We start from the raw sequence: 27,622 nt of genomic DNA, 5'->3' as shown, positions 1-27,622 counted from the left end.
GAACGAACACGCCAAACTTCTCTGGGACTTCCGGATTCAGACAGACAGAGCTTTGGAGCATAATACTCCTGTCCTCACAATCGTGTTAAAAAACAAAGTATGGATTGTTGCTGTCACAATCCCAGGTGACAGCAGGATTGCAGAGAAACAACTGGAAAAGCTGACACGATATGCGGATTTAAAGATCAAACTGCAAAGACTCTGGCACAAGCCAGTCAAGGTGGTCCCAGTGGTGATCGGCACACTGGGTGCAGTGCCTAAACACCTTGACCTGCACTTAAACACAATCAGCGCTGACAAAATTGCCATCTGCTATAAAGCCCAGCCGTTAATGTCAAGCTTTATTTTCCCCAAACTCCACCAGTATTCGCTTTTGGGCAGATCATATTTGTGCCAACTTTGGTCCAGATCCATCATTGTTTGAGTTCATGGTGCTCTCTGGATGTAGGTGAACTACACCAACTGAGATTTATTCCTCCATCTTAAATGTTGCGATTTTATATTGTTGATGTATTATTTATAATGTACTGTTTTGTATATTATTTTATTTATTTTATTTTATTGCTGTGTTCTATTGTATATCGATGTATTGTATTATTATTATCATTATTTATTTATTTACAGTATTTATATACTGCCTTTCTCACTCCTGGGGAGACTCAAAGCGGTTTACACAGAAATAATGACAAGATTCAATGCCTTACGTTGGGCACCGATACAATGCCAATACAAACAATTACAATAGTAAAACCACAATTAAACATAAATCACAATTAAAACAATACATCAACAAGCATTAAAACAGTCTCGACAGTCGAATTGCCATTCCAGTCAATGTCCTTCTAAAATGCTACATAAATCTACTGTCCAAAGGCCTGGTCCCAGAACCATGATTTTATTTTATTTTTCTAAAAGCCAGGAGGGAGGGAGCGGATCTTACCTCATTTGGGAGTGTACCTCATTTGGGGGCCACCGCCGAGAAGGCCCCGTCTCTCGTTCCCACCAGACACATTTGTGCCGTTGACGGGAGCGGGAGCAGGGCCTCCCCAGATGATCTTAGATTACGAGGAGGGACATAGGGGTGGATGCGTTCAGACAAGTAAGCTGGGCCAGAACCGTATAGAGTTTTACAGGTCAGATCCAGCACTTTAAATTGGGCTCGGAGATAGAGCCAGTGGAGGTGGAATAGCAGGGGGGTGGTATGCTCCCTATATGTCGCCCCGGTTAGTAACCTGGCTTTTTTTCCCTGCAAATCTCTTGGGAAGACAGGCGGACAAATGTCAGCGTGCTGGAAGAAGCAAAGATCACCAGCATTGAAGCGATGGTCCTCCGCCATCAACTCCGCTGGACAAGCCATGTAGTCCGGATGCCCAACCACCATCTCCCAAAGCAGTTGCTCTACTCTGAACTCAAGAACGGAAAACGGAATGTTGGTGGACAGGAAAACAGATTGAAAGATGGGCTCAAAGCCAACCTTAAAAACTCTGGCATAGACACTGAGAACTGGGAAGCCCTGGCCCTTGAGCGCTCCAGCTGGAGGTCAGCTGTGACTAGCAGTGCTGCAGAATTTGAAGGGGCACGAATGGGAGAAGCGTGCCAAGAGGAAGGCGTGTCAAGCCAACCCCGACCGAGACTGCCTCCCACCTGGAAACCAATGCCCTCACTGCGGAAGAAGAGGCAGAGCAAGAATAGGGCTCCACAGCCACATATGGACCCACAAGAATACTGGAAGACAATCCTCCTCGGAAAATGAGGGATCGCCTAAGAAAGTAAAGTAGTAACCTGGCTGCCGCCCGTTGAACTTGTTGAAGTTTCCGAACCGTCTTCAAAGGCAGCCCCACGTAGAGCGCGTTGCAGTAATCTATTTGGGATGTAACCAGAGCGTGGACCACTGTGGCCAGATCAGACTTGTAAGTCGTCCCAAGTCCACTTGAGGAGATGGTGGTGGGGTATAAATAAAGTCTTTATTATTATTATTATTATTATTAATAATAATAATAACTCTAGGATGGGATTCACATTATAGGTCCTACTGGTGGGAGCCATGCCACAAGGGACATTTGATGTGACATAACACCCATCGCAAGAGGCCTCTTCCCTCCTTGGGTTTACAAGTCAACAGGCTCCAAAATGAAGCAATGCTTGGGTTTACAGGTCAGCAAAAGACCTTTGTTTTCCAAGTCATGCTCCACGGGGAGCCACCCTTGCATTGCCGCTTTCCAAATCAATTTGCAAGGAGAAGCCCAGGGAACCACAGAACGAAGCCCTACCTCTGGTTGCGTCTGGAGAGGGCCGGGAAAAGCTCCTTCCAGGCCTATGCAACTCCTTCCCTTCGTTCACAACCCCATCTCCCTCTATGGGTGCAGTTTCCAGGCTGGGAGCATGCTCAGTTGAAGCCGATCTTCAGCCATTTCGGAGCTTTTATGAAACGTAAGCAGGAGGAAGCGCCATCGGCTCAAAGGAGAGCCATCCACGGCTCCGGCCAAACTTCGTTGGAAACATGGAGAAGGAATGGGAGCAAAAAGCAAGCAAACAAAAAACACAAACAAAAACACCCCCAAAACCAGACTGAAATACCGGTGTTAGAGACAATTAAAACTGCTTCCATGTTAGTTTTCCAACCTGAGCTTGGGATCAACTCAAAGAAACATTGCAAGACGGCTCCTAGTCAAGTAAAACAGGGAATGTGTATAAACACAAATACACACCCATTGCAAAGTTGGGGTTTTTTAAAAAAAGCAGAGAGATAAACCAAGTATGAAGTAAAATTCAGACCACAACATAATAGGAATTGACTACGTCTGAAAGCGGTCTCGCCAATCTATCTATCGACATATTTATTTATTTACAACATTTATATGCCGCCCTTCTCACCCCAAAAGGGACTCAGAGTAACTTACAAGATATATATATACATACAATATATATTATTATATATTCAGCAGTGGAACTCTCTGCCCCGGAGTGTGGTGGAGGCTCCTTCTTTGGAAGCTTTTAAGCAGAGGCTGGATGGCCATCTGTCAGGGGTGATTTGAATGCAATATTCCTGCTTCTTGGCAGGGGGTTGGACTGGATAGCCCATGAGGTCTCTTCCAACTCTTTGATTCTATGATTCTATGATTCTATGATTAGCATAGTACAATATCAGTATTATATATTACTATATTGTACTATACCATTATACACTTACAAGATATATATATACATACAATATATATTATTAGCATAGTACAGTATTAGTATTATGTATTACTATATTGTACTATATCACTGTATTGTAATATTATTAGTAATATTACATGTAATATAAAATATATAACTATAATATTAGTATTAGTATTAGTCTATTACAATAAATTATATTATTAGCATAATACAATATCAGTATTATACATTACTATATTGTACTATACCACTATATTGTAATATTATTAGTAATATTACATGTAGTATAAAATATATAATTATAATACCATATTATTAGTATTACAGTCTATTACAATAAATTATATTATTAGCATAATACAATATCAGTATTAAATATTACTATATTGTACTATACCACTATATCGTAAAATTATTAGTAATATTACATGTAGTATAAAATATGTAGTTATAATATCATATTATTAGTAGTATTACATTGTATTACAATAAATTACATTATTAGCATAATACAATATCTGTATTATATATTACTGTATTGTACTATTCAACTGTATTGTAATATTATTACTAATATTACATGTCATATTAAATATATAATTATAATATCATATTATTAGTAGTATTACATAGTATTACAATAAATTATATTATTAGCATAATACAATATCAGTATTATATATTACTATATTGTACTATACCACTGTACTGTAATATCATTAGTAATATTACATGTAATATAAAATATATAATTATAATATCATATTATTAGTACTATTACATAGTATTACAATAAATTATATTATTAGCATACTACAATATGTGAATAGTTGCATCTTCCAATGTCAACTGAACAGGACCACTAATGTGAGAAAGATCAGCATTTCTGATGGGTGACAAACCAAGCTATCAATACATGAGTCCGGACAACGTTTTTAAATAGGAGACACTATGAATTTATATTGTATTGATTTGTTTAGTTTTTATTGTTGTTGTTGTTGTGTGCTTTCAAGTCGTTTCAAACTTAGGTCGACCCTGAGTTGGGTAAATGATCTTGGAGGGCCATATCCGGCCCTCGGGCCATAGTTTGAGGACCCCTGGACTAGACAATGAGTCTGGGCAACGTTTTTAACAAGGAGACAATATGAATGTATATTATATTGATTTGTTTAGTTGTTGTTGTTGTGTGCTTTCAAGTCGTTTCAGACTTATGTTGACCCTGAGTGAGGGCGGGGTAAATGACCCTGGCGTCGGCGGTGGCCGGGAGGGCCTTTGCACAATTGAGACTCGTGCACCAACTACGACTGTACCTCGGGAAGGCAGATCTGGCCAGGGTGATCCATGCCTTAGTCACCTCCACATTGGACTACTGTAATGCGCTCTACGTGGGGCTGCCCTTGAAAACAGCCCGGATATTCTAACTGGTCCAACAGGTGGCAGCCAGGTTGTTAACTGGTGCTCCTTACAGAGAGAGGTCAACCCTCCTGTTTAAGGAGCTCCATTGGCTGCCATTCATTTTCCGGTCCCAATTCAAGGTGCAGGTGCTTACCTACAAAACCCTAAACGGTTTGGGACCCGCCTACCTTCGTGACCGCATCTCCGCATATGAACCCACACGATCTCTCCTATCATCTGGAGAGGCCCTGCTCACGATCCCACCTGCGTCGCAAGCACAATTGGTGGGGACGAGGGACAGGGCCTTCTCCATGGTGGCCCCCCGACTCTGGAACTCTCTCCCCAAGGACATCAGACAAGCCCCAACGTTGGCAGTCTTTAGGAAGAGCTTGAAGACGTGGTTGTTCCAGTGTGCCTTCCCAGAATAGGAAACTCCAAGCATCATGTCCCACATGCAGTTTGGGTTTGCACACCGCATCTATCTCCAAAAAGCCGATCCATTTCACCTGTCATGCCTAGCATTTTAAATCTTTTAATTATTACATTGGCCCGGCCTTAGTTTTAAAAGTGTCAGGGTGTTATTGTCTAATGTTAATTGCTATTGTTTAATGTTTATTGTTTGTTTTATGAGTTTATTTATTGTTGTATTTGTTATGCTGTTGCTTGTTGTTGTGTTGGGCCTCGGCCTCTTGTAAGCCGCACCGAGTCCTTCGGGAGATGTTAGCGGGGTATAAATAAAGGTTTATTATTATTATTATTATCATTATTATTATTAGTTTGAGGACCCCTGGACTAAACAATGAGTCTGGACAACATTTTTAACAAGGAGCCACTATGAATTTATATTTTATATTTATATTGATCTGTTTAGTTTTTGTTGTTGTTGTTGTTGTGTGCTTTCAAGTCGTTTCAAACTTATGTCGACCTTGAGCGAGGGCCAGGTAAATGACCTTGGAGGGCCATATCCGGCCCTCGGGCCTTCGTTTGATGACCCCGGCATTATACTATATGTACCTGCCTGTGGTGCAAAGACCCCCACCCCTTTCCCACTCCTTGCAATGCAGTTTTCCAAAGGGAATTCCATTGTATGGAAAGGGAAGAGAGACTTGTAGGCCTGGACAGCTGTTTTCTGTCTCTCTTCGTCTCCCTTTCAAAACAAATCCTGGGCTAAACCGAGCTCAGGGCCCAAAACCCAGTTCCAGGTTCGAGGTGAAACTCGGCATTACTCTAAGGCTGCAAAATCTAAAATAGACCCTGATATTTCCAGAAGGGATCATTCCTCCGAGTCGTAAATCCAAAGGACCTCGAGAGGAAATCATATGGATTTATGTCTCCATTTCTCTTGGGGTGCTTCGCAGGATCCTCGACTTCCAAATACAGACAAAGGCCACTCAGATCCACCCTTTACGGCTTCGAAACCTATTACATATATTATTCCGATCATATAAGCAGGCGGCACATCTGTTGATTGTATTTGCATCTACCTCGAGCGTTTCCAGCTTGTTTCCTTGGAAACACAAGCCGGAAAAAAAATTGCAAGGAGTCATTTCTCTCTTTTTATAAAGGTTATATAATGAAAAGATACCTTCTGCTCGTGTCGCCAGAAAGCAATAATGCGTTGGTGAGAACCGGCTAGGATTAGTATTAAAATCGATATAGGAAAGAACAAAACAATTGCCATTTTCGGAAAGTGCGGACCCAAAACGAAAGGGCAAAAAGTTGGATTTTGGAAATAAGCTAAGAAAGGAGGCCTTTTCTATTTACATCAGTGGTTCTCAACCTTCCTAATACAGATCCTCCTATTGTGGTGACCCGCAACCATAACATTATTTTCGTTGTTAAGTCACAACTGTAACTTTGCTACTGTTATGAATTGTCATGTAAATATCCAATATGCAGGATGGATTTTCATTCACTGGACCAAATTTGGCACAAAGACCCGATACGCCCAAATTATACTACTGGTGGGGTTGGGGGGAATGATTTTGTCATTTGGGAGTTGTAAGTTGCTGGGATTTATAGTTCACCTACAATCAAAGACCATTCTGAACTCCACCAATGATGGAATTGAACCAAACTTGGAACACAGAACTCCCATGACCAATAGAACATACTGGAAGGGTCTATTGGGCACTGACCCTGTGTTTTGGAGTTGTAGTTCACCTATATCCAGCGAGCACTGTGGACTCAAACAATGATACTCAATAAGCCCAAATGTGAACAGTGGTGGAGTTTGGGGCAAATAGACCTTGACATTTGGGAGCTGTCATTGCTGGGATTTATAGTTCACCTACAATCAAAGAACATTCTGAACCCCACCAACGATGAAATTGAAGCAAACTTGGAACACAGAACTCCCATGACCAAAATAAAATACCGGAAGGGTTTGGTGGGTGTTGACCTTGGGTTTTGGAGTTGTAGTTCACCTACACCCAGAGAGCACTGTGGACTCAAACAATGATAGGTCTGGACCAAAATTGGCACAAATACTCCATAAGCCCAAATGTGAACACTGGTGGAGTTTGAGGAAAATAGACCTTGACATGTGGGAGTTGTAGTTGCTGGGATTTATAGTTCACCTACAATCAAAGAACATTCTGAACCCCACCAATGATGGAATTGAACCACACAGATCTCCCGTGACCAAAATAAAATACTGGAAGGGTTTGGTGGGCATTGATCTTCCATTTTGGAGTTGTAGTTCTCCTACATCCGGAGAGCACTGGGGACTCAGATAATGATAGATTTGGACCAAACTTGGGACAAATACTCCATAAGTCCAAATGTGAACACTGGTGGAGTTTGAGGAAAATAGACCTTGACATTTGGGAGTTGTCGTTGCTGGGATTTATAGTTCACCTACAATCAAAGAACATTCTGAACCCCACCAACGATGGAACTGAACCAAATTAGGCACACAGAACTCCCATGACCAAAATAAAATACTGGAAAGGTTTGATGGGCATTGATCTTCAGTTTTGGAGTTGTAGTTCTCCTACATCCAGAGAGCACTGGCCACACAGATAGTGATAATGATAAGCCCAAATGTGAACACTGGTGGAGTTTGGGTCAAATAGACCTTGACATTTGGGAGTTGCTGTTGCTGGGATTTATAGTTCACCTACAATCAAAGAACATTCTGAACCCCACCAACAATATATTAGGCCAAACTTCCCACACACAATCCCCATGACCAATAGAAAATACTGTGTTTTCTGATAGTCTTTAGCGATCCCTCTGACACCCCCTCGCAACCCCCTCAGGGGTCCCGACCCCCAGGTTGAGAAACGCTGATTTACATGATACATCAGGGATGCAAATAAATGCATGAAACGGTGCCAAGATCTTTGTTGTGAAAGGTTTGCACCCAAAAAACAGTTTTGCAAAGCACTGGCAAAAGTGCAGAGTGAGGAATGGTTACACCAAAGGAAGAAAAGGAAGAGGAGCAGGAGGAGGAGGAAGAAGAGGAGAGAGGAGGGGAGGAGGAAATAGAAGAGGAAAAGGAGAGGAGGATAAAGAGGAAGAAGGTGGTGGAAGAGAAAGAGATGGAGGAGAGGAGGCAAATGAAGAGGAGAAAGAAGGAAGGAAGAGCAGAAAGAAGAGAGAAGAGGAGGAGAAAGAGGAGGAGAGGAAGATGAAGAGGACAGAGAGGAAGAAGTAGAAGAGGAAAAGGGGAGGATGAAGAGGAAGAAGGTGGTGGAGGAGAAAGAGATGGAGGAGAGTAGGAGAGGCAAATGAAGAGGAGGAGGAGGAAGGAGAAGAGGATGGAGGAGGACAAGGAGTAAGAAGAGAGAAGAGGAGAAGGAGGAAGAAGGAGAAAGAGAAGGAGATGAAGAGGAGGGAGGACGAAGTAGAAGAGGAAAAGGGGAGGAGGATGAAGAGGAAGAAGGTGGTGGAGGAAAAAGGGATGGAGGAGAAGCAAATGAAGACGAAGGAAAATAGGATGGAGGAGGTGAAAGGAGAAGAGGAGGAGACGGAGGAAGGAGAATGAGAAGAAGGAGGACAACAACCACAGCAGCAACCACAACAACTGGTGTTGTATGGTTCCCTGGTGGACCCCATACACCTGAGTATCACCTATCTCAGCATACTTCCTTTCTGCATATATCTAGTTGAAGTTCTTCGCTTCCAAGATCAGAAGATATTTAGGCCCTTAATTGTCTACATATGCAGATGAGAATACTGTACATTCAGTGGACTGTTTTCTATCTCAACCTACATGCTTTTTTGGACCCCTCATTCTGTTGTACTCCAGCAGGAGTTTGGATCAGCTGAACTATGAACACTAGCACCACAACCTATCTCCTTCTATATCAGTGGTTCCCAACCTGTAGTCTATGGACCCCCAGTGGTCCGCTAGAACTAAAATATCATCCATGGTCTCACCGTTACTACACCATTGCAACAAAAGCGACTGGTCTCGAAAAACCCTCTTATAGTGCCGAGGCTTATTAAATATTGTTTTGTGTGGGCGAGCAGACGGCAAGTACTGGATGGCATATGTTCTGTATCAGAAACAAGAGCTGATGTGGTCTATCCAATGTAATTTTCTGAATCAGCACCCCAAATAACCAAACTGAATCGAAAGTTGACCAAAAACTGATTCGTAACCCTTTTGGTACTGGTAAAAAAAAAAAAAGGATGGGAACCACTGATTTAGTTGTGTATCCCATCTTCCTCCCCCAGAATAACCAATTTACCTTTCGGCAGCTGCCTCCTAATTTCCAAAATGCAAATTCATTCAGTTAAGACGAAGGTGAGGAGATCCAGAGTTCAGACTCTTTCCCAAGACGGAGGCCTGTGTGAACAAAGAGTGCTGTTACTTGCGTCTTCCCATTGCTGGCATGGCTTCCATCATGTTACGCAAAGATAATTCAATTGATAGCAGCAATAGACACGTTGGAGTCTGGAGCAAGTTAAGGAAGCTCAAAATGCTTCCGTCCGAATGCTTCAAAGTTGGAAAATAGTCACTTTTTTGCAGTGGACAAAAAGGTATTCAAAGTGGCCTTAAAGGTTCAATAAATTATTTATATCTATAAGTTTTATGTGGTCACTCTCTACAAAGTGGCCACATAAAACTTATAGGTATAAGTGATCTGCCACTGCCAGAAGGCACAGAGAATTTCATCTATGCTGACGATCGTGCCATCACTGCTCAAGGAGGGAGCTTTGAAATGGTCAAACAGAAGCTCTCCAAAGGTTTAGGTGCTCTTACTTCCTATTACAGAGAAAACCAGCTGATTCCTAACCCATCTTAAATGCCGATGTGTGCTTTGCATCTTAAAAACAGAAAAGCATCTGACATTTCACCCACATGTATGGTGAGTATCCTCTGAGGTTGAGGTCTGTTGGAAACTAGGCAAGTGGGGTTTATATATCTAACACCTCCCAACAAAGGATTCCCCAGGCAGGAAGCAGCCAGGCTTTAAAGCTGCAAGGCTATTCAATGCTAATTAAGGTGGCCAATTGCAACATACACACTTGCCCCAAATAGACCAGAGTTCTTTTTTTTCCCACCCTGGACATTATCCCAAAGATATATAAACCCCACTTGCTTAGTTTCCAACAGACTCACAACCTCTGAGGATGCCTAGCCTAGATGTGGGTGAAACGTCAGGACAGAATGCTTCTGGAACATTGCTGCACAGCCCAGAAAACTCACAGTAACCCAGTGATTCAGGCCATGAAAGCCTTCGACAGCACATTATTATTACTATTATTCTTACAAAAAAAATTGTGTCAGGAGCAACTTGAGAAACTGCAAGTCACTTCTGGTTTGAGAATTGGCCGTCTGCAAGATGTTGCCCAGTGAACACCCAGATGTTTTGATGTTTTACCATCCTTGTGGGAGCTTCTCTCGTGTCCCCACATGGGGAGGTGGGGCTGACAGAGGGAGCTCATCCATACTCTCCCTGGATTCGAACCTCCGACCTGTCGGACTTCAGCCCTGCCGGCACAAGTGTTCAACCAACTGCATCACTGGGGTTTTCTATTATTATTATTATTATTATTATTATTATTATTATTATTATTATGTTCATATTTATTTATGCTCCATGTTTTCCCTTCACCTGGAGGAATATGAGGAAAAAGTCTGGAGGAAAAGAGTGAAGGAAGGGTAAGGAAGGGAAGAAGAACCCAACACACAAAGCAAGTAACAACAATGGATTTGATCTGTTGTGGGTTCACGTCTTAACATTTGCAAGAGAAATTTGGGAGATTCAATGGGGGAAAGAGAATGGAGTGATGCAGGAAAAGGCATGGAAAGAGTTTGGAGGAAAAAAGAAAAGTAAGGGAATGGATGAGAAGAAGAACCCAACACACAAAGCATGCAACAACAATCTACTTGATCTGTCATGGCTTCACATCTTTAACATTTCCAAGAGTAGTTTGTGAGATTCAATGGGGGAACGAGGATGGAGTGATGCAAGAAAAGGTATAGAGTTTGGAGGAAAAAAGAAAAGGAAGGGAAACCAACACACAAACGGAAGCAACATTCTACTTGATCTTTCATGGCTTCCCATTTTTAATATTTCCAAGAGTAGTTTGTGAGATTCAATGGGGGAAGGAGGATGGAGTGATGCAGGAAAAGGCATGGAAAGAGTTTGGAGAAAAAGAGAGAGGAAAAAGAATGGATGAATAGGATAACCCAACACACAAAGCAAGCAACAACAATGGACTTGATCTGTCATGGCTTCACATCTTTAACATTTCCAAGAATAGTTTGTGAAATTCAATGGGGGAAAGAGGATGGAGTGATGCAGGAAAAGGTATAGAAAGAGTTTGGAGGAAAAAAGGAAAGGAAGGGAAGGGAAAGGAAGGGAAACTCCACACACTCAAGGGAAGCAACAATCTACTTGATCTGTCATGGCTTCTCATCTTAACATTTCCAAGAGCAATTTGTGAGATTCAATGGGGGAAAGAGGATGGAGTGATTCGGTAAAAGGCATGGAAAGAGTCTGGAGGAAAAGAAAGAGGAAAAGGAATGGATGAAAAGGACAACCCAACACACAATGCAAGCAACAACAATGGACTTGACCTGTCATGACTTCACATCTTTAACATTTCCAAGAGTAATTTGTGAGATTCAATGGGGGAAAGAGGATGGAGTGATGCAGGAAAAGGCATGGAAAGAGTCTGGAGGAAAAGAGAGAGGAAAGGGAATGGATGAAAAGGACAACCCAACACACAATGCAAGCAACAACAATGGACTTGACCTGTCATGGCTTCACATCTTTAACATTTCCAAGAGTAATTTGTGAGATTCAATGGGGGAAAGAGGATGGAGTGATTCGGGAAAGTGCGTGGAAAGAGTTTGGAGGAAAAGAGAGAAGGAAGGGAATGGACGAGAAGGAGAACCCAACACACAAAGCAAGCAACAACAATGTACTTGATCTGTCATGGTTTCACATCTTTAACATTTCCAAGAATAGTTTGTGAGATTCAATGGGGGAAAGAAGATGGAATGATGCAGGAAAAGATATAGAAGGAGTTTGGAGGAAAAAAGAATAGGAAAGGAAAGGAAAGAAAGGGAAACTCAACACTTGCAAAGGAAGCAACAATCTACTTGATCTTTCATGGCTTCACATCTTTAACATTTCCAAGAATAGTTTGTGAGGTTCAGTGGGGGAAAGAGGGTGGAATGATGCAGGAAAGGGCATGGAAAGAGTTTGTAGGAAAAGAGAGAATGAAGGGAAGGGAACCCAACACACAAAAGCAAGCAACAACCAACTTGGTCTTTCATGGCCTCGCATCTCAATATTTCCAAAAATAATTTGCTTTTGAGTGTTTGGAGATGGTTCTTTTGATTCCCTGCGAAATGGAAAGGTTCCAGGTTTCAGGAAGTGCTAAAAACTCTGGATAAATGGGTGGAAAAAAAAGAACTGACAGCAAGAGAAAGGCAAAGAGGGAGGGAAAGAGGCCTCTTTTTTGCTGGAGACGGTCTCTCTCTCTCCCCACCCAAAACATCCTCTCTAGAAGAATCAATTGGCCACAGGAGCCCAAAAGGAAACTCGGCAGGCATACCTCTGGTCCGCTTGCGCAGATCAGGCCTCCCCGAGGGTTTCAGAGAGGCCTGCCTCGCTCCTTCCATGCGTTCGAGGACCAGAGACGGCGCATGCTCCATGGCACGACAGGCTCGCAATGTGCCTCCAGAGGCCCGGCCACCACATTGCAAGCCGAGAGGAAGAGGAAGGGAAGAGGGAAGGAAGGAAGGTGAAGGAGATTATGGATTATGGAGAGACGAAAGAACGCTCATGGATGGAACAATCGTGGATAGAACAATCATGGATTGAAAGGTGAAGGATGGATAGATAAATAGACACACAAATAGACATCGATCGAGTATGGCTTCTTTTGATAAAAATGCTAAATTTGGATGTTTAAATCAACTTTGCCAGTTTCTATGACAACAACGTGGCTCTTCAGTCCATTCAAAGCATCGCAGGAAGAAGGGAGAGCATCAGAATGGGATACAACTCAATGTGGCTCAAGAGACGCACACTTTTGGCCCATGAATAGGGTCGCCATGAATGGCAAATGACCTGAACAACAACAACAAGTATTGTCACTTACAGATAAGAGTATATGGCTTCATTATTATTGTTTAAAGATGTTGATGTTGCACCACAAGCCTGGAAACACTTATGACCACAGCACTACACAAAAGTCCAAAATACAGTAGTCTCGCATATCCAACCTTCGCTCATCCAACGTTCTGTATTATCCAACTCAGTCTGTCTTCCCAGGGCGGGAGAAGGAAAGAACCCTTGCCTGTTTTGGTGCTGAATTCGTAAATACGGTAAACACTACATAACGTTACTGTATATTGAACTGCTTTTTTGTGTCCATTTGTTGTAAAACATGATGTTTTGGTGCTTAATGTATAAAATCATAACGTAATTTGACGTTTAATAGGCTTTTCCTCATTCCCTCCTCATTATCCAACATTTTCGCTTATCCAACCTTCTGCCGGTCTGTTTATGTTGGAGAAGAGAGACTTTACTGTATAAGAAAATGGTTTATTGTAAAAAAAAATCAAATTAAAAGTATAGAAAAAATCAGGAAAAAAATATTTATTAACTGCATTTCTATGCCGCTTTTCTCACCCCTGGGGAGACTCAAAGTGGTCTACAACATAATAAATGGCAAATTCAATGCTTCATATATATACAAAAATATCCAAATCAATAACATATAACTGTAGAAAATAACAATTAAAATTATAAAAAACATCAAGCATAGACATAAGCATGAACTATATTATTGCTGCAATTAAGAAAGAAGATGTATAATGCAAAAAGGTTTAACAATGGGTGATAATCCAACAGGAATCCAAATATCTCGTGCAGACCGAAAAGTAACACAGTCCAGGAATAGCCAAAAATCACAAGAACAGCTTATGGTAAGTCCACAAGCAAAAAATGCACTTAGTAAAAATTGAAAAGATATACGAAAACAAGAACATTAGAAACTTCCAGAATACTTGAATCCAAAACCAAGACTTGACTTGAAACAAGAACCAGAGATTGTGGAAGGCTTTCATGGCCGGAATCACTCACAATTGACAACAACCCAAGAGCCGGAGAACTCAGGCCTAGCTTCTCACTTGAACACTACGTTGCCTGAACTAACCCTTAGATAAACAACTTTTATTTATTTATTCATTTACGACATTTATATGCCACCCTTCTCATCCCGAAAGAGACTCAGAGCGGCTTACAAGATATATATACATACAATATACATTATTATATTATATCCGTTTCCTACAGATTTTCTCCACAACTTTCCCACGTAAGCGCTCTGACCTACGATGCCTATTTTCTGCTCGGATCTGTAAATGAAGACTTTTGTTTATCTCTGTAGCTCCAGGTGTTTTATCCTGGGTGCCTTCTCTATCACTTAGCTCTTCACCCGACTCCTTGTCTAACGTTGCAGTTTCTGGTTCCTCTGGCTGCCCATGAAGCCCTGTACTTTCCGAGTCAGATCTCACAGGGCCTTTCGGCCCTTCTCACCCTGAAAGGGACTTAAGAGCGTCTTACAAGATATATATACATACAATATACATTATTATATTATATCAGTTTCCCACAGATTTTCTCCACAACTTTCCCACATAAGCGCTCTGACCTACGATGCCTATTTTCTGCTCTGATCTGTAAACAAAGACCTTTGTAGACCTACGTACCTCCAGGTGTTTTTCCTTGGGTGCCTTCTCTATCACTTAGCTCTTCACCCAACTTCTTATCTAATGTTGCAGTTTCTGGCTCCTCTGGCTGCCCATGAAGTCCTGTACTTTCCGAGTCAGATCTCACAGGGCCTTTCGGCCCTTCTCACCCCGACAGGGACTCAGAGCGTCTTAAAAGATATATATACATACAATATACATTATTATATTATATCCGTTTCCCACAGATTTTCTCCACAACTTTCCCATGTAAGCGCTCTGACCTACGATGCCTATTTTCTCCTCTGATCTGTAAACAAAGACCTTTGTAGACCTACGTACCTCCAGGTGTTTTTCCTTGGGTGCCTTCTCTATCACTTAGCTCTTCAGCCAACTCCTTATCTAATGTTGCAGTTTCTGGCTCCTCTGGCTGCCCATGAAGTCCTGTACTTTCCGAGTCAGATCTCACAGGGCCTTTCGGCCCTTTTCACCCCGAAAGGGACTCAGAGCGTCTTACAAGATATATATACATACAATATACATTATTATATTATATCCGTTTCCTACAGATTTTCTCCACAACTTTCCAACGTAAGCGCTCTGACCTACGATGCCTATTTTCTGCTCTGATCTGTAAACGAAGACCTTTGTAGACCTCCGTACCTCCAGGTGTTGGGTGCCTTCTCTATCACGTAGCTCTTCACCCAAATACTTATCTAATGTTGCAGTTTCTGGCTCCTCTGGCTGCCCATGAAGCCCTGTACTTTCTGAGTCAGATCTCACAGGGCCTTTCGGCCCTTTTCACCCCAAAAGGGACTCAGAGCGTCTTACAAGATATATATACATACAATATACATTATTATATTATATCCGTTTCCTACAGATTTTCTCCACAACTTTCCCACGTAAGTGCTTTGAGCTACAATGCCTATTTTCTGCTCTGATCTGTAAACAAAGACCTTTGTAGACCTCCGTACCTCCAGGTGTTTTTCCTTGGGTGCCTTCTCTATCACTTAGCTCTTCACTCGATTCCTTATCTAATGTGCAGTTTCTGGCTCCTCTGACTGACCATGAAGCCCTGTACTTTCCGAGTCAGATCTCAAAGACAGAATAATCATTTTCCTGACTTGAATCTTCATCACTTCGTGCCCCAGGAAATCCCACAGGCAATCCCACAATCCTCTGATTAGACCTTTGTAGACCTCCGTAACTCCAGGTGTTTTTCCTTGGGCGCCTTCTCTATCACTTAGCTCTTCACCCAACTCCTTATCTAATGTTGCAGTTTCTGGCTCCTCTGACTGACCATGAAGCCCTGTACTTTCCGAGTCAGATCTCACAGAGAGAATAATCATTTTCCTGACTTGAATCTTCATCACTTTGTGTCCCAGGAAATCCCACGGGCAACCCCGCAATCCTCTCTAAAGCATCACACTATCTACAACAGTTAGTTTTCCTAAATGTGTGGACAATTCAAGAGGAAAGAGAAGAAAAATGGAAAAAGCACCCGCTGTACGGAAGGAAGAGTTCAACAGAACAGCATGGCTTGCATAACCCGAGCATCACAATATGGTAAACAAATTAATCGCCTGGATGGTACAGTGATGTGAGTGTTGGTCTATGACTCTGGAATCTACACTGAGCCATTGGCTGACTTGGGGGGAGGTCGCACTCTCTCAGCCTCAAACAATGGATCCTACCGAGACAACTCTGTAACAGGTTTGTCTTTAAATCCCCGTTAAGCCAGAAATGGCTTGAAAACACAAAATAATGATTAAGAAATGAATAACGTGTCAGCGCCTGAATTGATTTTACAGCGTCCTTCAGCTTTACACTTGATCATAATGGTTCTCTGATAACGAAACAAGCCTCGTTCTCTGCGTGCCTCCGTTTAGGAATTCTGCTAAAGGCTTCTGTCCAAACTCCTCCTTAAGAAGACCATTCCTTATCGCAAGAGGCTCAACCCAACTGGCCATTCATTCTTTCCCCCATCTGCAGAGGGAAGATCAGCGCTTTCCCCTTCGACCTGCTTAAGGCTTAATCTACTGAAATCCCAACTCCGAAGAGAAACAAGAAGAAGCCTTGCAAGCCTTCGGACTCCATCTTTGTCTGGACTGGATGTTCTGTCGTTTCTAGGAACGGCGACAGCATCCGAAGGGCAAACCCTTTGCAGAAAAATAAAAACCAGGCAGAACGGGCACATTCTTTCATCCGGCGGAGAGGATTAAGAGGAGTAAACAAATAAATCAGCTTAGATGAGTTGGAAAAGCTTGGGACATTTGGGTTTTTGTAGATCCATACTCTTTCGAATGCTAAGAAGACAAATCAAGCAAGGCCTGAACGCTTCCTTAGAAGCCACGATGACTGTCGTACTTTGGCCATCACTTGAGAAGGCATGGCTCATGAGAAAAGGCAATACGGCCATAGTAAAGGTAAAGGTAGTCCCTGACATTAAGTCCAGTCATGTCTGACTCTAGGGTGTGGTGCTCATCTCCATTTCTAAGCCGAAGAGCCGGCGTTGTCCATAGACACCTCCAAGGTCATGTGGCCAGCATGACTGCATGGAGCACCGTTACCTTCCTACCAGAGCGGTACTTATTGATCTACTCACATTTGCATGTTTTCGAACTGCTACGTTGGCAGAAGCTAGGGCTGACAGCGGAAGCTCACGCCGCTCCCCGGAATCGAACCTGCGACCTTTTGGTCAACAAGCTCAGCAGTTCAGCACTTTAACCCAATGCACCACTGGGGATTCCAATAAGGCAATAATAATAATAATAATAATAATAATAATAATAATAATCCTGGCTTTTAGAAAAAAATTAAAATCATGGTTTTGGGACCAGGACTTCGGGCAGTAGAAGTAAATGTATGCAGCATTTCGGAAAGACAATGACTGGAATGGCGATTTGACAGACGAATGCTCTTTGATTGTAGGTGAACTATACATCCCAGCAACTACAACTCCCATATGACAAAATCAATTTTTATGAGTGATGGTCACTCATTGGCCTGATAGGTGTCTTGAGTCCAAATTTGGTGTCAATCTGTCCAGTGGTTTTTGAGTTCTGTTAATCCCACAAACGAACATTACATTTTTATTTATATACTAGCTGTACCAGCCACGTGTAGCTGTGGACAACCGTCCCTCCCTCTTTCTTTCCTTCTTTCCCTCCTTCCTTCACTCCCTCTTTCCATCCTTCCCTTTTTTTCTCTCCTTCTCTCCTTCCTTCCTTTTCCACTTTTCCTTCCCTCCCCCTTTTTCTTTATCTCTTTTTTCTCTCATTTCTTCCTTCCCTACTTCCTTCCTTCCTTTGCTTTTTGCTTCCATCCCTCTTTCTCTCTTTCCTTCTCTCCCTCTTTCTCTCCTCCCTTTGCTCCCTCTTTCTTCTTTTTTCTCTCCTTCCTTCTCTCCTTTTTTTCTTCCCCCTTTTCTCCTTTCTTCCTTCTCTACCTCTTTCCTTCCTTCTCTCTTTTCTTCTTTATTTCCCTCCCTCTCTCTTTCTCTCTCTTTCTTTCTTTCTCCCCTTCTTTCCCTCCCTCTTCCTTCCCTTTTTTCTGTATCGTCATTTAGCTTTTTGCGGTTTTTAAGTCCTTTTTGCTGGTTTTTTTGGGGCGAGGTTATGAGTTATGGTCACTCGCTGGTTTGTTAGGGGTATAGTCCAAATTTCGTGTCAGATCGTCCAGTGGTTTTTGAGTTATGTTAATCCCACAAACGAACATTACATTTTTATTTATATAGATGGTCCATAGATTTATTTACCGTGTCATCAGCAACCATTGTATTACAATTCTAACAGAGCAAAACAAACACACAGATTAAAAAGAAAGAGGGGAAAAAACACACAGATTTTGCAAATTTGGTATTTGGTTAAATGTCCTTTGACCAGTATCTGGCCACTTGGAGTGCCTCTGGGGTTGCCGCAAGGAGGTCCTCCATTGTGCATGTGGCAGGGCTCAGGGTGCATTGCAGCAGGTGGTCAGTGTTTTGCTCTTCTCCGCACTCGCATGTCGTGGATTCCACCCTGTAGCTCCATTTCTTAAGATTGGCTCTGCATCTCGTGGTGCCAGAGCGCAGTCTGTTCAGTACCTTCCAAGTCACCCATTCTGAGTGCCCAGGGGGGAGTCTCTCATCTGGTATCACCCATGAATTGAGGTGCTGGGTTTGGGCCTGCCACTTTTGGACTCTCGCTTGCTGGGGTGTTCCGACGAGTGTCTCTGTAGATCTAAGAAAACTATTTCTTGATTTAAGTCGTTGACGTGCTGGCTGATACCCAAACAAGGGATGAGCTAGATATGTCTCTGCCTTGGTCCTTTCACTATTGGCTGCAACTTCCCGGCGGATGTCAGGTGGTGCGATACCGGCTAAGCAGTGTCAGGTGGTGCGATACCGGATGTCAGGTGGTGCGATACCGGCTAAGCACCCGCATTATCACAGGGTGTCTGTGCCCCCCAGTGGTGCGGGGCACAGACACCCTGTGATAATGCGGCATGTCTCATTAAGAGCCAAATCCACTGTTTTAGCGTGGTGAGATGTGTTCCACACTGGGCATGCATACTCAGCAGCAGAGTAGCATGGCGCAAGGGCAGATGTCTTCACTGTATCTGGTTGTGATCCCCAGGTTGTGCCAGTCAGCTTTCGTATGATATTGTTTCTAACGCCCACTTTTTGTTTGATGTTCAGGCAGTGCTTCTTGTAGGTCAGAGCACGGTCCAGAGTGACTTCCAGGTATTTGGGTGTGTTGCAATGCTCCAGTGGGATTCCTTCCCAGGTGATCCTCAAAGCTCGGGATGCTTGTCTGTTCTTAAGGTGAAAGGCGCATGTCTGTGTTTTAGATGGATTAGGGATCAGTTGGTTTTCCCTGTAATAGGCAGTTAGAGCACCTAGAGCTTCGGAGAGCTTCTGTTCCACCATCTCAAAGCTCCCTGCTTGAGCGGTAATGGCACGATCATCAGCATAGATGAAACTCTCTGTCCATTCTGGCAGTGGCTGGTCATTTGTGTAAATGTTGAACATGGATGGAGCAAGCATGCTCCCCTGAGGCAGGCCGTTCTTCTGTTTCCGCCATCTACTTCTCTGGCCATGGAACTCAACAAAAAAGCTCCTGTTTTGTAGCAGGTTTCCTATGAGGCGGGTGAGGTGGTCGTCCTTTGTGATATTATACATTTTTCTCAGGAGGAGGTGGTTGTTTACAGTCTCATAGGCTGCTGACAGGTCTATGAAGACAGCTCCTGTGATCTGCTGCCTTTCAAAGCCATCTTCTATGCGCTGAGTCAGGTTCAGCACTTGCGATGCGCAGCTTTTGCTTTTCCTGAAGCCAGCTTGTTGTGGGATCAGACAGGGGTCTATTTTTTCCATAATTCTATGCATAATAAGTCTCTCCAGAACTTTGTAGAGGTGGCACATCAGGGAGATCTGCTGCCTTTCAAAGCCATCTTCTATGCGCTGAGTCAGGTTCAGCACTTGTGATGCGCAGCTTTTGCTTTTCCTGAAGCCAGCTTGTTGTGGGATCAGACAGGGGTCTATTTTTTCCATAATTCTATGCATAATAAGTCTCTCCAGAACTTTGTAGAGGTGGCACATCAGGGAGATCTGCTGCCTTTCAAAGCCATCTTCTATGCGCTGAGTCAGGTTCAGCACTTGCGATGCGCAGCTTTTGCTTTTCCTGAAGCCAGCTTGTTGTGGGATCAGACATGGGTCTATTTTTTCCATAATTCTATGCAGAATAAGTCTCTCCAGAACTTTGTAGAGGTGGCACATCAGGGAGATCGGTCTGTAGCTTTTTGGATCAAACTTGACACCAAGAGCCCCTATGAGCAACAAAAATACTGGAGGTCTTTGGAGGGATTGATAAGAGTTGTAGTTCACCTACATCCAGAGCGCACTAGGAACCCAAACAATGATGGATCTGGACCAAACCTGGCATGCATACTGAATGTGCCCAAATCAAAGTAATGGTGGGTTTTGAGGGCAATACAACAATAGTATTTATTATGTCCCATAGACGCGTAAGTAAACAAACAATCATTATGGGTACCACTCCTTTTAGGACTACTTTGGGAAATTCTCGGCAATCATTCTCAGTATTGGACATATTCCCGATGCAAGTTAAAGCTCCGGAGAAGCTGCAAGGAGCCAGTTGCCGTTGTAAAAGGAATTGTGTTATATACACATTTTTTTTCTCTCCTTTGCAACTCAGACATCGAGCTCCTCTCCCCAAGATCAAGGCACGGCTATTTTTACGCTTTCTTGAGGGAACATTTTATACCTGTTCCGCTTTCACGGGAACTGAAGGTAAAAGGAGAGCACGGCTTAGGAAAGTTTGCCGTCCTTTGTTTCTTTTCCTCCTCCAAATGTTTAATGATGGCCTTTGTTAGAACATTTTGACAGGAGTGTTGACTCCATCAGGGAGGCCGAACAAAGCAAGCAAGAAGGAAAAAAGACGGCCAACATTTGAAGCACATCCTCCTGGAATAAAAGAAGAGTCATCCTTGTGCATAATTACAACCCTTAAAAGCCATAATGCGCCGAGTTAAGGTTATCATCAACGGGATAATGAGCAGCTAAAAGAGTTAAAGGGCTGAGGAAAAGCCTTCTAATGGTCCTTAGCAGACAAGTAATGACTGCAAATGACTTGCCGCCAAGTCTGTTTGCTGCTTCGCTCTCTCCTTGCCCATTTTCATCCAATTGAATCATGCCAGCGGCTTGAGCTCACACTGTCAGCCCCAGCTTCTGCCAACCTAGCAGTTCGAAAACATGCAAATGTGAGTAGATCAATAGGTACCACTCTGGCAGGAAGGTAATGGCGCTCCATGCAGTCATGCCGGCCGCATGACTTTAATAACCATCACTCAAAACATTTTGTGATTTCGGAGCTGTAGTTGCTGGGATTTATAGTTCACGTGGCGTACAGGACTCCCATGACCAAAAGAAAACACTAGAAGAGTCTGGTGGGCATTGACCTTGAGTTTGGGATTTGTAGTTCACCTACATCCAGAGAGCACTGTGGACTCAAGCAATGATGGATCTGGACCTAACTTGGCATGAATACTCCATATGCCCAAATATGAACACAGTGTGTGATGTATCGGTAAATAATGCGTGCAGATCCCAGTAAGGTGGCCTTCTGCAGCTGGCAGATGGTAATTTTGTCAGCATCAATTGTGTTTAAGTGCAGGCCAAGGTCTGTAGGCACTGCACCCAGTGTGCCGATCACCACTGGGACCACCTTGACTGGCTTGTGCAAGAGTCTTTGTAGTTCGATCTTTAAATCCTCATATCATGACAGTTTATTATTATTATTATTATTATTATTATTATTAAATTCTCTCAATTTTGGTGCTCAGAATTAGACACAGCATTCCAGGTAAAGAGAGATAACCAAACCCAAATAGAGAGGCACCACGATTTCCCTCAATCTAGACACTAGACAATGATTCTGGTAGATGAAGATGGGTGTCGTGGTTTCCAGGCCTTTGATCCTTTTAGTCGCACTCCTCTGGACCCCTTCCAGGTTAGAGTCATTATTATTATTATTATTATTATTATTATTAGATACACAACAAAATTAGTACAGACAAGATCATTTTGCTGACTTTTAGTGATCTTTTTTGCTGTGTACTAATCTTGTCGTGTATCTATAGAAATAAAACATGTAATGTTCGTTTGTGGGATTAACAGAACTCAAAAACCTCTGGGGGAATTGACACCAAATTTGGACACAAGACACCTAACAACCCAATATATGTCCTTCACTCATAAAAACAATGAAAAACACAGCAGAAGGGACTTAAAAAGCCCCAAAAAGCTAAATGACAATACAGAAAAAAGAGAAGAAAGAGGGAGGAAAGGAGGGAGGGAGGGAGGGAGGGAGGGGGAGAAGAAAAGAAAAAGAAAGAAAGAAAGAAAGAAAGAAAGGAAAGAGGGAGGGAGGGAGGGAAAGAAAGAAGGAAGGAAGGAAGCATGGAAGCAAAGAGAGAAGGAAGGAAGGAAGGAAGGAAGGAAGGAAGGAAAGAGGTAGAGAAGGAAGAAAGGAAAGAGGGAGAGAAAGAAAAAGGGAGAAGGAAGAAAAGTTAGAGAAGGAAGGAAGGAGAGAAGAAAAAAGGGATAGAAGGGAGGAAAGAGGGAGCAAAGGAAGGGAGGAAGATGTAGAGAAAGAGGGAGAGAAGGAAAGAGAGAAGGAAGAAAAGAGAGACAGCAGAAGAGAAAGAAAAAGGGGGAAGGAAGGAAGGAACGAGATAGAGAGGGAAGGGAGAAGAGAAGGAAAGACGGGAAGGAAGGAAAGAGGGAGTGAAGGAAGGAGGAAAAGAAGGAGAGAAAGAGGGAAGGTTGGCCACAGCAAAGAGTGGCGGGTACAGCTAGTATAATAATAATAATAATAATAATAATAATAATAATAATAATGAATTATTATTATCATTATTATTATTATTATCTCTTTTCAATTTTGGTGCCCAGAATTGGACACAGCATTCTGGGTAAAGAGGTGTAACCAAACCCAAATAGAGAGGAACCATGATTTCCCTCAATCTAGACCCTTGACACCTTTAGATGCAGCCCAAAATCCCATTGACTTTTTCAGCTGCAGCATCACATTGTTTACTCTCCACAAAGACTCCAATATCCTTTTCACACGGAGCCTACAGGGCAGGGCCCCACATCCAAGGACCAACCAGATCCAGCCCTGCTTAGTCCCAAAGCCAGACCTTTAGAGCCTTTTGGCTCCACGCCTCTACTGTGCAGAAGCCTGACGCGTTGTGGCCACAAAGCATGCAGACACAAATCCCCAAAAAGGGTCAGGAGCTCAGGGAATTATCGTCCAAATGGGATGGAAATCTCCCAAATGTCTGCTCGGCTCAATCCCAGGTTTCACGCCAATGGCTTGACCTCAGCGCAGATCCCTCCCACATTAGAGAGCAGAATAAGCCATTTACCTGGCTATAATCCCAGTCTCGCCAAGCATCGCCCTGAGATGGGATGCGCCTTTGCTTCCGCATCTGCTTCCCCGCTTTATGGGATGCATCGTCACATAACCATCATTTGAATTCAAGAAGGCAGCTATTTAAATCCATTTTCTCCCTCCATCACTGACCTAAAGATCGCCCTCCCTAGAGATATCAGATTGGCCACCTCCCTCTTGTCTTTCAGAAGGAAAATCTAGACCTGGTGATGGGACCAAGCGTTTGATCAGTGAGCAGCAAGTGGAAGAAGATCACACAATTTATGGCAATGAATTGACCCGGACTGTTTTTATTATTATTATTATTATTATTATTATTATTATTATTTACTGCCTTTCTCACCCCTGGGGGGACTCAAAGCAGACTTTTGGATTTATTTATTACTATTATTTGGATTTTTGGATTTTGATTTTAATGGATGTGTCTTAATTAATTGTTTTAATTGTTGTTTCAATATTTTTTAATATTTTGATTGTACTGTGGTTGTTTTTATGATGCTTTTGTAAGGCCACCCTAACAAAAGAGAAGGGTATAAATATAAGAAATAAATAATAAATAAAATAAATACCCCCACCCTCCATCTTTTTACGACTATTCCATTTTCCCTTCTTGTGTGGAAAACATCTGGAAAATTATATATATATATATATATATATATACACACAAACATAATAATAAAAGTGAAAATAGGTATGTGTGTATGAGTGCTTGGGTGTCCACTTACACAGACAAGCTCCCACTTCCACAAACAGCTATAGATTCCACTGCTCAGGGGACACCAACGACCCTCCCTCTAATGACATTACAGGTTATAGTGAGTGCCATGAACATGTTCAAGAGCCCTGCTAACGTCCTCCACAAACACCACACTACCCACCACCCAAGTAAAGGCTTTTTGTATTACTATATTTTATCGATTCGAAGATGTAGTTATGTCAGTACCACAACCAACAATCTACACACATAATAAAAGTGAAAATGTGTATATGTGTATGTGACTGGCGTGTTGATTTCCAGATACAAGCTCCCACTTCCACAGAGAACTATAGCTCCCACTATTCAGGAGACACCAAAGGCCCTCCCTCCAATGACATTGCTGGTTATTGTGAGCACTGTAATAATAATAATAATAATAATAATAATAATAATAATAATAATTCACTGGAACTTATGTCACAAGTACCACCTCCAAAACAAGTTCCAATGAATCATCAGAGCAACGGTGTTATGCCTCTGCTTGTAGTCTGTCTGCGCGACCTTCTTGCAACAGCAGCAATTATTATTATTATTATTATTATTATTATTATTATTATTATTATGAGGTCAGTAGGAGTATGAGAGTATAATGGTTATGCTTATAGAATAGCCTAAAAGCTCACCCATAGTATACGTTTACATGGGTTATTGTTAACAAGGGCTTATGTACCTGTAAGCATTCTTGTGTCTTTATATTGTCTGTTTATGTATGGTGAGCCCCATACATTTCAGAGTTTTGTTGACAAGGAATATTCAGAGTAGTTTGGCCTGTTCCTTCTTCTGAAATTTAGCCACTTTGGGTCTCTTGTTAGAGGGATAAATGAGGTAGAAACAACAACAACAACAACTCTCATACTCCTTCTGACCTAATAATAATAATAATAATAATAATAATAATGACACAACTCTGTGGCCCAGATGATTCACTAGGACGTATGTCACAAGTACCACCTGTCAGCAGTAAAGAATTGGTGGGATCATAAGCCCGCAAAGGTCGTGGAAAATGAATATGCAAAACTACTGTGGGACTTTTAAATCCAGACTGGCAAAGTTTTGGAACACAACAGACATCACGATTGTGGAAAAGAAAAAAGTCTGGATTATTGATGTTGCCATACCGGGTGACAGTCGCATTGAGGAAAAACAACAGGAAAAACTCAGCCACTATCAAGACCTCAAAATTGAACTGAAAAGTCTCTGGCATAAACCAGTACAGGTGGTCCCAGTGGTCACTGGTGCACTGGGTGCCGTGCCAAAAGATCTCAGCCGGCATTTGGAAACAATGAACACTGACAAAATCACGATCTGTCAAGTGCAAAAGGCCACCTGACTTGGATCTGCGCGCATCATTCAAAAATACATCACACAGTCCTAGACACTTGGGAAGTGTTCGACTTGTGATTTTGTGATACGAAATCTGGCATATAGCTCTCGTTTGCTGTGACATACTGTGGTTTTGTGTCATAATAATACTAATAATAATAATAATAATAATAATAATAATTTATTTATATACAGCTCTATATCCCCGGGGGGACTCAGGGCAGGTTCCAAGCAACAACATCAAAACAAACAGAGTCACAACATAAACAAAAAATAACAGTAACATGAAATTACCCAACAACACATAAATATTAAAAGAAAAAATCCTGCCTGCTCTTTATGTCTATTTGTTAGGGCATGGGAAAGGAATGGGTCAAGACAATTAAAAAGGCTGGGTCAGGACTGATACAAATCGAAATAAGATAGGACCGGCATTTGGGTACGGTACTGTAATAGGTAAACGACAAAAGCGGGGACGGGCTATTGTAAACATGTTCAAGAGCCCGGCCAGTGTCCTCCACAAACACAACATTGTCTACCACCCAATTGAAGGCTTTCATTAGGAGACAAATCCATCCTAAATTTTATGTGTTTCCTCCACCACAGACATCCCAGTGTTTCTGACTCTCTCCATTGATGTGGAATTTGCATGACCTCGCCCACTGCCTCTCCCTTAACCTTTTCCTATTATTTTCTATAGCACACAGAAAACAGAGGAACTGATCAGCAACTGAGCATACTAGAGAGGTTTGGGGAGAATTCACCATGATTTCTACGAGGTGTAGTCACTGCAATCTAAGAACCGCACTCTGAACTCCACCAATGATGGACCTGGAACTAACTTGGCACACAGAACCCTCATGACCAACAACAAATACTAGAGGTCTTTGGAGGGATTTAGAGGAGTTGTAGTCCACCCATATCCACAATAATAATAATAAGAATAATAATAGTAATAATAATAATATATCCACTATGAACCCAAACAATGATGGATCTGGACCAAACTTGGCGTGCATACCCGATGTGCCCAAATTTGAATACTGGTTAATTTTGGAGGGGAATTGGCCTGGGCATTTTGGAGTTGCAGGTACTGGGATGTATAGTTCACCTGCAATCCAAGAACTGCACTCTGAACTCCACCAATGGAACTAACTTGACACACAGAACCCTCATGACCAACAACAAATACTAGAGGTCTTTGGAGGGATTTAGAGGAGTTGTAGTCCACCTATATCCACAATAATAATAATAATAATAATAATAATAATAATAATATATCCACTATGAACCCAAACCATGATGGATCTGGACCAAACTTGACGTGCATACCCAATGTGCCCAAATTAGAATACTGGTTAGTTTGGAGGGGAATTGGCCTGGACATTCTGGAGTTGCAGGTACTGGGATTTATAGTTCATCTGCAATCAATGAGCACACTGAACGCCACCAAAGATAGAATTGGACCAAACTTGGCACACAGGGCCCCCGTGACCAGCAAAAAATACTGGAGATCTTTGAGGAAAATTCACCTTGATTTGGGGGAGTTGTAGTCCTCCTATATCCACAATAATAATAATAATAATAATAATAATAATAATAATATCTACTATGAACCCAAACAATGATGGATCTGGACCAAACTTGGCATGCATACCCGATGTGCCCAAATTCGAATACTGGTTAGTTTGGAGGGGAATTGGCATGGACATTATGGAGTTGCAGGTACTGGGATTTATAGTTCATCTGCAATCAATGACCACACTGAACTCCACCAAAGATAGAATTGGACTAAACTTGGCACACAGAGACCCTCATGGCCAGCAAAAAATATTGGAGATCTTTGAGGAAAATTCA

The 27,622-nt window shown here is 42.3% G+C and overlaps 1 protein-coding gene across 7 annotated transcripts in view; it reads right to left on the bottom strand.

Moving 5' to 3' along the window:
• Nucleotides 1–27,622, bottom strand: part of EHMT1 (euchromatic histone lysine methyltransferase 1) — a 165,307-nt gene that overhangs the window by 136,333 nt on the left and 1,352 nt on the right. Inside the window, exons 1-2 of one of the 7 annotated variants that reach the window (XM_067471861.1) lie at nt 12,586–12,691; nt 9,261–9,358 (exon numbers count right to left, since the gene is read on the bottom strand). The exons of 5 other annotated variants lie outside the window; for them this stretch is intronic. The gene's annotated coding sequence lies outside the window, so the exon portion shown is untranslated. Of the gene's footprint in view, nt 1–9,260; nt 9,359–12,585; nt 12,692–27,622 lie in introns of those variants that run through there. One more of the 7 variants, XM_067471860.1, reaches the window with a different exon arrangement.

Source organism: Anolis sagrei, chromosome 11 (genome assembly GCF_037176765.1).
Source record: "Anolis sagrei isolate rAnoSag1 chromosome 11, rAnoSag1.mat, whole genome shotgun sequence".
NCBI lineage: Eukaryota > Metazoa > Chordata > Lepidosauria > Squamata > Dactyloidae > Anolis > Anolis sagrei.
This window is presented reverse-complemented; position numbering and strand designations above follow the sequence as displayed.